Source organism: Macaca nemestrina, chromosome 5 (genome assembly GCF_043159975.1).
Source record: "Macaca nemestrina isolate mMacNem1 chromosome 5, mMacNem.hap1, whole genome shotgun sequence".
Lineage (NCBI taxonomy): Eukaryota > Metazoa > Chordata > Mammalia > Primates > Cercopithecidae > Macaca > Macaca nemestrina.
This window is the reverse complement of record NC_092129.1, coordinates 45,317,913-45,329,724: the sequence shown is the minus strand read 5'-3', so window position 1 is coordinate 45,329,724 and position 11,812 is coordinate 45,317,913.

The window sequence follows — 11,812 nt, the reverse complement described above, 5'->3', positions numbered from 1 at the left end:
CAATATTCAACATTCTTAAAGAAAAGAATTTTAAACCCAGAATTTCATATCCAGCCAAACTAAGTTTCATAAGTGAAGGAGAAATAAAATCCTTTACAGATAAGCAAATGCTTAGAGCTTTTGTCACCACTAGACCTGCCTTACAAGAGACCCTGAAGGAAGCACTAAACATGGAAAGGAACAACCGGTAGCAGCCATTGCAAAAACATGCCAAAATGTAAAGACCATCGAGGCTAGGAAGAAACTGCATCAACTAACGAGCAAAATAACCAGTTAATATCATAATGGCAGGATCAAGTTCACACATAACAATCTTAACCTTAAATGTAAATGGACTAAATGCTCCAATTAAAAGACACAGACTGGCAAACTGGATAAAGAGTCAAGACCCATCAGTCTGCTGTATTCAGGAGACCCATCTCACATGCAGAGACATACATAGGCTCAAAATAAAGGGATGGAGGAAGATTTACCAAGCAAATGGAGAACAAAAAAAAGCGGGGATTGCAATACTAGTCTCTGATAAAACAGACTTTAAACCATCAAAGATCAAAAGAGACAAAGAAGGCCATTACATAATGGTAAAGGGATCAATTCAACAGGAAGAGCTAACTATCCTAAATATATATGCACCCAATACAGGAGCACCCAGATTCATAAAGCAAGTCCTTAGAGACTTACAAAGAGACTTAGACTCCCATACAATAATAATGGGAGACTTCAACACTCCACTGTCAACATTAGACAGATCAACGAGACAGAAAGTTAACAAAGATATCCAGGAATTGAACTCATCTCTGCAGCAAGCAGACCTAATAGACATCTATAGAACTCTCCACCCCAAATCAACAGAATATACATTCTTCTCAGCACCACATCGTACTTACTCCAAAATCGACCACGTAATTGGAAGTAAAGCACTCCTCAGCAAATGTACAAGAACAGAAATTATAACAAACTGTCTCTCAGACCACAGTGCAATCAAACTAGAACTCAGGACTAAGAAACTCAATCAAAACCGCTCAACTACATGGAAACTGAACAACCTGCTCCTGAATGACTACTGGGTACATAACGAAATGAAGGCAGAAATAAAGATGTTCTTTGAAACCAATGAGAACAAAGATACAACATACCAGAATCTCTGGGACACATTTAAAGCAGTGTGTAGAGGGAAATTTATAGCACTAAATGCCCACAAGAGAAAGCAGGAAAGATCTAAAATTGACACTCTAACATCGCAAATAAAAGAACTAGAGAAGCAAGAGCAAACACATTTGAAAGCTAGCAGAAGGCAAGAAATAACTAAGATCAGAGCAGAACTGAAGGGGATAGAGACACAAAAAACTCTCCAAAAAATCAATGAATGCAGGAGTTGGTTTTTTGAAAAGATCAACAAAATTGACAGACCACTAGCAAGACTAATAAAGAAGAAAAGAGAGAAGAATCAAATCAACGCAATTAAAAATGATAAAGGGGATATCACCACCGACCCCACAGAAATACAAACTACCATCAGAGAATACTATAAACACCTCTACGCAAATAAACTGGAAAATCTAGAAGAAATGGATAATTTCCTAGACACTTACACTCTTCCAAGACTAAACCAGGAAGAAGTTGAATCCCTGAATAGACCAATAGCAGGCTCTGAAATTGAGGCAATAATTAATAGCCTACCAACCAAACAAAGTCCAGGACCAGATGGATTCACAGCTGAATTCTACCAGAGGTACAAGGAGGAGTTGGTACCATTCCTTCTGAAACTATTCCAATCAATAGAAAAAGAGGGAATCCTCCCTAACTCATTTTATGAGGCCAACATCATCCTGATACCAAAGCCTGGCAGAGACACAACAAAAAAAGAGAATTTTAGACCAATATCCCTGATGAACATCGATGAAAAAATCCTCAATAAAATACTGGCAAACAGAATCCAGCAGCACATCAAAAAGCTTATCCACCATGATCAAGTGGGCTTCATCCCTGGGATGCAAGGCTGGTTCAACATTCGCAAATCAACAAACATAATCCAGCATATAAACAGAACCAAAGACAAGAACCACATGATTATCTCAGTAGATGCAGAAAAGGCTTTTGACAAAATTCAACAGCCCTTCATGCTAAAAACGCTCAATAAATTTGGTATTGATGGAACGTACCTCAAAATAATAAGAACTATTTATGACAAACCCACAGCCAATATCATACTGAATGGGCAAAAACTGGAAAAATTCCCTTTGAAAACGGGCACAAGACAGGGATGCCCTCTCTCACCACTCCTATTCAACATAGTGTTGGAAGTTCTGGCTAGGGCAATCAGGCAAGAGAAAGAAATCAAGGGTATTCAGTTAGGAAAAGAAGAAGTCAAATTGTCCCTGTTTGCAGATGACATGATTGTATATTTAGAAAACCCCATTGTCTCAGCCCAAAATCTCCTTAAGCTGATAAGCAACTTGAGCAAAGTCTCAGGATACAAAATTAATGTGCAAAAATCACAAGCATTCTTATACACCAGTAACAGACAAACAGAGAGCCAAATCAGGAATGAACTTCCATTCACAATTGCTTCAAAGAGAATAAAATACCTAGGAATCCAACTTACAAGGGATGTAAAGGACCTCTTCAAGGACAACTACAAACCACTGCTCAGTGAAATAAAAGAGGACACAAACAAATGGAAGAACATACCATGCTCATGGATAGGAAGAATCAATATAGTGAAAATGGCCATACTGCCCAAGGTTATTTATAGATTCAATGCCATCCCCATCAAGCTACCAATGAGTTTCTTCACAGAATTGGAAAAAACTGCTTGAAAGTTCATATGGAACCAAAAAAGAGCCTGCATCTCCAAGACAATCCTAAGTCAAAAGAACAAAGCTGGAGGCATCACCCTACCTGACTTCAAACTATACTACAAGGCTACAGTAACCAAAACAGCATGGTACTGGTTCCAAAACAGAGATATAGACCAATGGAACAGAACAGAGTCCTCAGAAATAATACCACACATCTATGGCCATCTGATCTTTGACAAACCTGAGAGAAACAAGAAATGGGGAAAGGATTCCCTATTTAATAAATGGTGCTGGGAAAATTGGCTAGCCATAAGTAGAAAGCTGAAACTGGATCCTTTCCTTACTCCTTATACGAAAATTAATTCAAGATGGATTAGAGACTTCAATGTTAGACCTAATACCATAAAAATCCTAGAGGAAAACCTAGGTAGTACCATTCAGGACATAGGCATGGGCAAAGACTTCATGTCTAAAACACCAAAAGCAATGGCAGCAAAAGCCAAAATTGACAAATGGGATCTCATTAAACTAAAGAGCTTCTGCACAGCAAAAGAAACTACCATCAGAGTGAACAGGCAACCTACAGAATGGGAGAAAATTTTTGCAATCTACTCCTCTGAAAAAGGGCTAATATCCAGAACCTACAAAGAACTCAAACAAATTTACAAGAAAAAAACAAACAACCCCATCAAAAAGTGGGCAAAGGATATGAACAGACATTTCTCAAAAGAAGACATTCATACAGCCAACAGACACATGAAAAAATGCTCATCATCACTGGCCATCAGAGAAATGCAAATCAAAACCACAATGAGATACCATCTCACACCAGTTAGAATGGCGATCATTAAAAAGTCAGGAAACAACAGGTGCTGGAGAGGATGTGGAGAAATAGGAACACTTTTACACTGTTGGTGGGATTGTAAACTAGTTCAACCATTATGGAAAACAGTATGGTGATTCCTCAAGGATCTAGAACTAGATGTACCATATGACCCAGCCATCCCATTACTGGGTATATACCCAAAGGATTATAAATCATGCTGCTATAAAGACACATGCACACGTATGTTTATTGCAGCACTATTCACAATATCAAAGACTTGGAATCAACCCAAATGTCCATCAGTGACAGACTGGATTAAGAAAATGTGGCACATATACACCATGGAATACTATGCAGCCATAAAAAAGGATGAGTTTGTGTCCTTTGTAGGGACATGGATGCAGCTGGAAACCATCATTCTTAGCAAACTATCACAAGAACAGAAAACCAAACACCGCATGTTCTCACTCATAGGTGAGAACTGAACAATGAGATCACTTGGACTTGGGAAGGGGAACATCACACACTGTGGCCTATCATGGTGAGGGGGGTGGGGGGAGGGATTTCATTGGGAGTTATACCTGATGTAAATGACGAGTTGATGGGTGCAGCACACCAACATGGCACAAGTATACATATGTAACAAACCTGCACGTTATGCACATGTACCATACAACTTAAAGTATAATAATAATAAATAAATTTAAAAAAAAAATAAAAAAAAAATAAAGGGATGAAGCCAAAAAAAAAAAAAAAAAAGAAAACATATTTGTACATCCATGTTCAGAGCAACATTATCCACAATCATCAAAAGGTGGAAACAACCCCAACATCCAACAACTGAATGGATAAACAAAATGTGGTCTATATACAATGAAGTGTTATTCCACTTTAATACGGAGTGCAATGCTGATACATGCTACAACATGGATGTAACTTGAAAACATTACGCTATCTGAAATAAACCACACATAAAAGGACAAATAATATGATTTCATTTGAAGTAGCTAGAATATGTAGATTCATAGAGACAGTAGAACAAATGTTACCAAGGATCGAGGAGCAGGGTAATGGGGAGTTCCTATTTAATGGGTACAAAATTTCATAGAAATGATAAAAAGGTTCTGGAGATGGATGGTGGTAATGGTTGCAAAACAATGTGAATGTACTTAATGCCACTGAAGCATACACTTAAAAAATGGTTTAAATGGTGAATTTTATATTATGTGTATTTTACATTAATAAAAAATAGAAAAGCAGAATGTGAAAGCAAAGATAAATAAGACAGTATTTGATCTGAAAGTGTGCACAATAAACAGAGGTTGCATATAGAAAAAAAAAATTTTTTAATTGTTTATCTTTTTTAGTATTGAATTCTATATATAATTTTTAATATTCTGGAAGCAAGTGACTTGTTACATAGCCCTCCAGACTATGGGTTGCACTTTCATATTCTTAATGATGTTTTGTGTTGAGAATGTTGAGAAGTAATTAAATTTGATTATATCTTAATATGTGCTTATTTTGTACCATCTCTAAGGAAGAAAATAGCTTATATAAAGTTTTCTTCTCATTTAAGCTGTTGGCTTTCACCTTAAGTCTATGATACAGCTCAAGTTAAATCTGGGCATAGCCTGAGGTAGGGACAAAAGTTAATTTTTCCCATACATTTACAAAGATGTCCCAGTGCCGTTTATGGAAAAGATTCATGGTTGATCATTGAATTGCTTTTATGCCTATGTTAAGAATTCACAGACTGGAATTTTGCTTCTGGCAAAGATTGAGTAACAGGGCTGGCTTAATGTTCATACTCAAAATAACTAAAATAGAAGAGACAAAATATATTAAAGCATGACTTACTGACACTTGACACTAGGCAGCAAGGTGATCTCTGAGAGAAGAGGAAAGTGAGTTAAGTCCTAGAAGTGCTCCAGCTTAATATCTGCATAAAGTTTCCAGAACATTGCCTAGGGCAGTGGGGTTGAGATGCAGTGCACAGGACTTGAGTTGAGAAAATGAGAGTAGTGAAGCTGATACAGGTAGAAATTGCAGGGAGCAGCACTAGGAAAGAGAGAGTTAAGCAGAGAGAGAGAGTTCTGAAAACCAGTGAATGGTATCCCGAGTCAGTAGATAGATTCTAATCAGTAAACACATATAAGGAAAATAGCAGAGGCCAGAGCAAATGCGCTCAAATAACATGGAGAGAAAAATCCTCAAAGATTATACAACATCAGGAATAGTCTGTGCTCCAACAAACCAAAGTAGTAATCTAGAAAGTCATAGGGCATTGGGAAAAGTACTCAGATGAGTGTTGCCTCAGTCAAGAAGTAAAATAAAGGCTATTGTGATCACTTACAATATTTTTTTTTTCTTTTTTTTGTTTTTGAGACGGAGTCTCACTCTGTCGCCCAGGCTGGAGTGCAGTGGCATGAGCTAGGCTCACAGCAACCTCCGCCTCCTGAGTTCAAGCAATTCTCCTGCCTCAGCCTCCCAAGTAGCTGAGACTATAGGCACCTGCCACCTTGCCCAGCCAATTTTTAATTTTTATTTTTTACTTTTAGTAGAGATGGGGTTTTACCATGTTAGCCAGGATGGTCTTGATCTCCTGACCTCATGATTCACCTAATTTTGCCTCCCAAAGTGCTGGGATTACAGGCATGAGCCACTGCACCCAGCTCACTTATAACAAATTTAAAAGCAAGATTAGAAAGAATCAAATTATACTCATGTGAAAAATAGTGCTTCAGAATATAATTCAAGTATATTTATAGACATACAAAACTATTTAGCACCTGGCCGGGCATGGTGGCTCACACCTCTAATTCCAGCACTTTGGGAGGCCGAGGGGGACCTGAGGTCAGGAGTTCAAGACCAGCCTACCCAACCTGGCGAAAACTCATCTCTACTAAAAATACAAAAAATTAGCCAGGCGTGGTGACAGGTGCCTATAATCCCAGCTACTCAGGAGGCTGAGGCAGGAGAATTGCTTGAACCTAGGAGGTGGAGGTTGCAGTGAGCTGAGATCACGCCATTGCCTGGGAGACAAAAGCAAAACTCCATTTCAAAATAAATAAATAAATAAATAAATAAATAAATAAATAAATAAATCAGCAGTAAAAAATATAAAATATAAAATTTAAATGTCTGACATCCTTTTATGATTACTAAGTATGCAAAGTAGCAGAAAAATATGACACATAATGAGAAGAAATTTCAGTCAATAGAAACACACTCAGAAATGACTCAAGTAATAGAATTAGATGGCAGACTGTTATAAAACAGTAGCTAATTCTATCATTCAAGTGTTAGCTAACAGTAGCTAATTCTATTATTCAAGCAAACTGTTAATAAAATGGTAATGATAACTATATTTCATTCAAAAAGAGAGAGGACAAAATTGAGTATTTAAAGTACAGAGTTGCAACATTAAAGATGAACATTTAAATAGAACTTCTAGAGCTAAACAATACAATTTGGAGTTAAAAAATATACCACTTAAGATTAACAGCAGATTAAACATTGAAGAAAAAAGTCAATCAACTGAAAGTATAGTAATATAAACTGTCCAAAATAAAATACAAACGGTAAAAAAGAATTTTAAAATTGAAAAGAGCACTGTGAGTGGCAAAACAACTTCAAGGGACTGGCTACATGTATACTTAGAGTCTCTGAGGGACAGGGAGCATTATAAAATATATATAAAGGAATATCGGGTACATTTTCCACATTTCATAAAAACAATAAACTCATCTATCCAATATGTTCTGTGAACTCTAAGTGCAAAAAGCACATATAATTTTATTGTTTAAAATCAAAGATAAGGAGAGCATCTTAAAATCAGCCAGAGGGGGGAAATGTCATATACAGACAGGGAAACAAATATAACAGCACATTGTTCATCCAAAGCAATAAAAGTTAGAAGGCAATGAAGCAACATTTTTGAAGTACTAAAAGAAAAAAATGACAACCCAAAATTGTATATCCAGCCAAAAGGTTTTCAAAATCTTTCTATTGTCAAAAAATAAAGACAATATAAAGACATCTTCACATATACAAAAGTTGAAAGAATTCATCACTAGTAGACTTTCACTACAATAAATATTTTTAAAACTTCTACAGGAAGATAGCGATTTCAGATGGGAGTCTATATCTACCGAGAAAAGCGGCAAAAATGTAAACATTTGATTAAATATAACACAATTTCTTATACATTAAATCATGAGAGCTGTTTAAAGCAAAAAAATGGCAACACACTGTAGGATTTACATAAATAGTGTATGTATGACAATAACAGCATAAAGGCTAGGAGGGGAGAAATGAAAGTATACTATTATAAAATCTTTATACTAAATGTGAAGTGGTATAATATTACTTGCAGACAGACTATGAAAGTGAAATACGTATACCAAAAAAATCTGAAACAATCACTAAAATAATGCAAAAAAGGTACAGATAATAAGTCAATAAAGAAGATAATTTAAAAAAATAGTATTCAGTCTAAAAAGAAACAGAAAAAGAGGAACAGTGAAACAATGATGATATGGGAAAAATATAAATTAAATACCAAGATCACTGATATAACCCAATCTTGTTAATAACTACATTAAATATGAAAAGTTTAAATACTCCCAAAAGAAGTGACTCAGATTAGAAAATGTGAAAAAATTGCCCCAAATATGTGCTGCCTACACATAACTAATGTTATTATAAATAAAGCAAAAGTAACAGAATAGAAAAATATTTATCATGTAAATAATAAAAAGAAACCTGAATTTCTGTGTTAAAATCAGATAGTTGATTTCAGAACAAAGACTATTGGACGGGGTAAAGAAGGCTATTTCATAATGCTAAAGGAATCAATTCATTAAGAAGACAAAATAATTCTAATTTTTTTTCACCTAATAAAAGGACTTCAAAATACATAAATCTAAATATTTGCATAACTTTAAAAGAAATATACAAATAAACAATTCTAATCAAAATTTTCAATGACCTTGTCTCAATAATGTGTAGGAAAGACAGGCAGACATTCAGTAAGGACACAAAACATTTAAACAGCACTATTAAACAAATTGACCTAAATTGTAATGTATAGGACATATCACCCAACAAGGGCAGAATACACATTCTTTACAAGTATACATGAAACACTTAAGAAGATTGATATACTAACTGTTATAAAATAAGTATCATTATATTTTAAAGTAGTTCAATGATACACCATATATTCTGTGACCAGTGTATTTGAATTAATAAGAACTAATCGAACCATTTTAAATCAAGTTTAGCCTAAAGTTGCCTCCTTAAATATTTTAAGTTTGGCTTAAAGGTTTTTCTGCGTATTATGAACTATATAAAAGTATATAAACAGACTGTAGCTTACACTTGTGCCAATCACTGAGTCTTGGCCAATCATATGTATCCAACCATCTGAATTGTATTCAAATAAATAAGGCAAACGATGAGCCAACTGTTCCTGTACCTCACTTATATTTTCTGTTTGTCACTTTCCTTTTCCTGTCCATAAATGTTCTTTCACCATGTGGCTGTGCTGGAGTCTCTGAGTCTACCCTGGCTCAGAAGGCTGCCTGATTCATGAAGCATTCATTGCTCAGTTAAACTTCTCTGAATTTAATTTGGTAAAAGAATTTTTCTTTTATGAACCATATCAAGAAAATCGTGAAATACTTGAAAGTCACATAATCTAATTCTAATAAGCAATCAATAAAACAGGAAATTGAAAGAGAAATTAAAAATAATATGCAGGAAAAGAAATTAAAAACCAAATATATCAAAGTTAGTGAAATGCTACCAAAGAAATATTGAGAGAGTAATTTGTAACACTAATAGCATATATTAGAAATGTAGAAAGGTCTCAAGTCTATTACCTTAGCCCCTACTGTTAATGAAAGAGAAAACAAAAGAAAACAAAAGTCAGCAGAAGAAAGGAAAGAAGATGACAGGAGCAAGATTAAATGGCACAGAAAACAATAACAGTAGTGGTAGCCAATGAAGCTAAATTCTGACTTTCGACAAGATTCCCTTTCACTAAAAGTCAATAAATAAGTAAACAAAAAGTTGTTAACATTTAATCAGACTGACAAGGAAAGAGACATGAAATGCAAATAACCCATAACTGTAAATAGAATAGTTACATCACTACAGATATTTACAAATTATTAAGGAAATATTAATGACTTAATATCAATAAATTTGCCAATTTGGATGAAAAGGGAAAATTTCTTGAAAGACATAATTTGCCAAAGTTCATTCAAGAAGAAATAGGCAATCTGAATTGACATATATATCTATAAAACAAATTGAATGTATAACAGAAACCTTCTCAAAAAAAAAAGAAGATAAACCAGTCCCATATATTTAACTGATGAAGTCAACCAACATCTAAGGAAGAAGCAATACCAATTTTACACGAACTATTTAGAAAAACAGAAGAGGACAAAATATTTCCCTGTAACTTCTATGAGTCAACATTACTCATAACAAGAAACTAAAAGAGAAATATGGACCAATGTCTTTCATGAACATAAATGAAAAAACTCTAAAAGACTGTTAGCAAATAAAACTCAATATATAAAAAAGATAATATATTGTGACTTGTTGCAGGAAATCAGGGACCCCGAATGGAGGGACTGGCTGAAGCCGTGGCAGAAGAACATAAATTGTGAAGATTTCATGGACATTTATTAGTTCCCCAAATTAATACTTTTGTAATTGCCTATGCCTGTCTTTAATCTCTTAATCCCATCATCTTCTTCGTAAACTGAAGAGGATGAATGTCACCTCAGGACCCTGTGAGGATTGTGTCAACTGCACAAATTGTTTGTAGAGCATGTGTGCTTGAACAATATGAAATCTGGACATCTTAAAAAAAGAACAGGATAACAGCGATGTTCAGGGAACAAGAGAGGTAATTTTGAACTGGCCGCTGGTGAGCCAGACGGAACAGAGCTATATTTCTCCTCTTTCAAAAGCAAACAGGAGAAATATCGCTGAATTCTTTTTCTCAGCAAGGAACATCCCTGAGAAAGAGAATGCGCCCTGAAGGTAGGCTTATATACAGCCCCTTTAAGGCATGCCGGTCTTTTATAGTCGGAGCCAAAGGGGTGAAATAAGCCCGGTCTCCTGTAGCGCTCCCAGGCTTATTAGGAGGAAATTCCCGCCTAATAAATTTTGGTCAGACAGGTTGTCTGCTCTCAAACCCTGTTTCCTGATAAGATGTTATCAGGAAACTTCATTAGCAATTTTAATTTCATCCCATCTTGTGGTCCTGTGATCTCGCCCTGCCTCCACTTGCTTTGCGATATTTTTGTGAAGTATGTGATATTTGTGAAGTATGTCATCTCTGTGATCCACACCCTATTTGTGCACTCCCTCCCCTTTTGAAAATTACTGATAAAAACTTGCTGGTTTTACAGCTCGGGGAACATCACGGATGCTGCCGACATGTGATGTCTCCCCTAGACACCCAGCTTTAAATTTCTCTCTCTTGTGCTCTTTCCCTTTATTTCTCAAACCAGCCGAGACACCTAGGAAATAGAAAAGAACCCACATAACCATCAGGAGCAGATTCTCCCGATAGTGATTGTATAGTATTTGTCTCCCAAACACAGTTCATTTAATATTTTTAAATCAAATTAATGCAATACACCAGTTAAGAGACAAATAATAATTACCTCAAGAGACATCAGAACAATCAGTTTAGGAATTTAGCATGCATTTCTGTTAGAATTTCTCAGCAAACTAAAAACACAAGTAAAGTTTGTAAACGTGATCAAGGGAATCCAGACAATACAGCTAATAATAGATTCAATGCTGAAAAAGAGAATACTATAATTGAGGATCAGGAGCAATGCAAAGACATTTGCTCTCATCACTTCTATTTCACATGACATAAGAAGTCCAACAACTGGAAAGAAAAGGGTAAGAAGAAAAGAGGTTATAGACATATAGTTAGTAAAGGAAAAAATAAATATCGTGTGTTTTAGCTCATGACAAAATTGGCAATGTAGAAAAACCTATCAAATTTACACAAAACTACTAGAACTAATAACTGGACCTTGTAAGTTTATTTAATACAAGATTAATATACTAATACTAATATACTAATATACTAAATGTATTAGTATAATATCTATAGTATTAATATACTAATATATAATAACAG